Raw genomic sequence first — 2,823 nt, 5'->3', positions numbered from 1 at the left:
ATATATTAATATTTGCGTATATGTGTCTGAAATAGTTCTGGAAGAATACATTAAAAAATAACAGTGACTACCTCCCCACAAGAGGCTCAACTGTTGGCAAATGTAGGTGAGAAGTTAAATTTTCTCACTTTCTACTTTCTTTTCTCTATTTTCTTGGATTCTTTGAACTCTGTACATGTGTATGTATTGCCCACTCAAAATATAAAACATAAGAAAAAGAGGGGAAAATAGAAAAAAAAAGTGGAATAAATGTGAAATAAGCAAAAAAAAAAACAGTCAAAATTTTTTCCTTTCTTCTACTCTAGAGGAATTATTTTCTAATAAAAGTTACAGACATGGTCTGTTATCTCAGTGCAATTAAAATGGCAGAACTGAATTCGTGGTCCTTTCAATCGGCATGTTTATTGTATCTACCACTTCAGGTCAGGCATCTTCAGTGTTTGACAAAGATAGACACAAAGACCCTAACCCCTGGGGACTCCCTGGTTACCAAAGTGCACAGACCAGTTGCAGAATCACTCTGCTAGAACTGAGGTCTGAATCAATGGCATTGGAATACAATGGAAAAAGCGGCTAACTCTTCTTGCCTGGTAGACCCAGGAAAGCCTTTGCAGAGATGACTCTTGAGCTGACTCTGACTGGAGTGGGAGTTCAACTGACAGTAAGAGGAGGAAACTTGATAAGCACAGGAAACTGCCAGCACAGACTCAGAGGTGTGAAAGCACCCCTTACATTCAGAGGAAGCCCAGGTGGGGGATTGGTGCATATGAAGAGGTGCAGGCATCTAAGAAGGACCTGATAGAATTGTGTCCTCAAAAGTTAACGGACACCAAAACCACCTGGGTCCCACTCTCCAAGACTCTAAATGAGTGCTGAAGAAGAGGCAGGGGTAATAGGTGTGTCAGGGATTCTGATGGATATTTTGTTCATGAATTATGCTTTGAGAATCATGTTATAAAACTTGAGTACAACTTAACTCCAGGGGTTTTGTTTGTTTGTTTTAATCCAGAGAGTAATGGCATATAGGTCCTTTTTTTTTTTCAATTCAATAAGTGAAATATTTAAGTAGTAAAAATGATGAATTTGGGAGACCCTGACTGTGTCTTCAGTGGGCAAGAAGCAGTTCAAGCTAGTTAGGGGGTCATTACTATTTTCTGAAACATGTGACACAGTTCAACACTGGCTCTAGTGCCACATTGCAAATGGGTTTCCAGCTGTAAGACCTTAAGCAAGTGATTTAGAGGGCAGTTTCCTCACCTGTAAAGTGAAGACAATAGTATAAATTTCATAGGGGTGCTGTGGAGATTCAAAATGTTACTACATTTAAAGGACATAGGACAATACTGTAATATAATTGCTACAGTAGGATCTTGCTAAATTGCTTAGGGCTTCCCTAAGTTGCTGAACCTGGCTTTGAACTTGTGATCCTCCTACCTCAGCCTCCCAAGCCACCACAGCCAGCTGTTATTATTCATTATAACTTGCATTTATCTCATCAAAATCCTTAAGAAACATGTCAAAAGATCCTTTGCACTTCAAAAGTCAAACATATAAAGGCCAAATAGAATGATTTAATTCATGTCTTTGGTACATCCCATACAGAGTGACAATATCTTTATTATTATTTACAGGCTCACATATCCAAAAAGTATGAGAAACCTGCTGTAAATGGCGATGGGAGCCTCTGAGGATATGAACATGATCCGATGGTGCATCTAAGAAAGCCTCACTGATAACTCACGTTAGAAATTAGGAGCCCTGGTGTTCACATCAGCAGCATATATACTAAAATTGGAATGATACAGAGAAAATCAGCATGTCCCCTGTGCAAGGGTGATACATAAATTCACAAAGCATTCCATACTTTTACAACTTGAAAAAAAAGAAAGATAGATAGATTAGGAGCCCTGTGCTGCACAGACATTTCTAAACTAGTTTTCGTTCATCTTTTTCCCTCCTGTGTGTTCATAACATTATCTTTTTCTACTATTTGTTAGCCAAGGTTAGTAAAATACACAAGAGATTGAAAGAATGCCAACAAGGATTCCTCCAGATTGTGCAATTCTACAAGGCAAATAAGCTCTAACTCCAGGATTAAAAGAAATAATGAGAACTGAAAATGAGTCACTGAGTGGGTTTCAGGTGGACTTGAGAAACAAAAAATAAATATTCACCCTTTCCTTTCAATTGTGTTTGATTTTTTTTTTCCAGGATTCTTTGGCCCTGGCAATTTGATGTTTATGCAGGCCAGAGTTAAGCTTTGCTTAGCTTGCTAACATGTGCTGCAGTTCCAGAAGGTAAAACAAGAAAATGAACAGGCCGTTTACCCTAGTGATATGGAATGTGAATGGAATCATATGCACATTTGTTGAGAGGCATGTGTACAAATCTAGTAATTTGTCAGAAGTTTTCATTGCAAATATAATTGAAAGAAAGTGTTTCCATGTGTGATTGATCTATTTCATTCTTTTTGTAATGTGAAAAAATAAAGAGAGTTATCACTAGCTACACAAATGACAACACCATGTGAATCATAAAATTCCAGTTCTCTGTTTATAATCAATAATTTTAAATTTTGATTCCCTAAACTTTCCCTACTTATTTCCTAGACTTTTTGTACTTTGTCATGTATTGTATATTGCAGCAGTGTAAAGCCAGTGTTAAATGCCTACCATTAAACAACAACAACTGGGATCTGAGTGAAAAAAACACTGGGACTAGCTCTTTTACCAAGTCCTTGGGCCTCCACCACTAACTAGCAGGTCAACTTTGAACAATTATTTGCAAATGGGTAATATAATCTCATTGCAGAAGGTCCTTTTG

At 37.5% G+C, this 2,823-nt stretch overlaps 1 non-coding gene across 1 annotated transcript; it reads left to right on the top strand.

The window, feature by feature from the left end:
* Positions 1-1,761: 1,761 nt before the first annotated feature.
* LOC120892453 (U6 spliceosomal RNA) lies at positions 1,762-1,868 on the top strand. The gene has a single exon (XR_005737177.1). It is a non-coding gene; the product is annotated as a U6 spliceosomal RNA (small nuclear RNA).
* Positions 1,869-2,823: the final 955 nt, after the last annotated feature.

The sequence above is a fragment of the Ictidomys tridecemlineatus genome, chromosome 9 (assembly GCF_052094955.1).
Source record: "Ictidomys tridecemlineatus isolate mIctTri1 chromosome 9, mIctTri1.hap1, whole genome shotgun sequence".
NCBI lineage: Eukaryota > Metazoa > Chordata > Mammalia > Rodentia > Sciuridae > Ictidomys > Ictidomys tridecemlineatus.
Note: the sequence above shows the minus strand (reverse complement) of the source record. Positions and strands in the feature narration are given on the sequence as shown.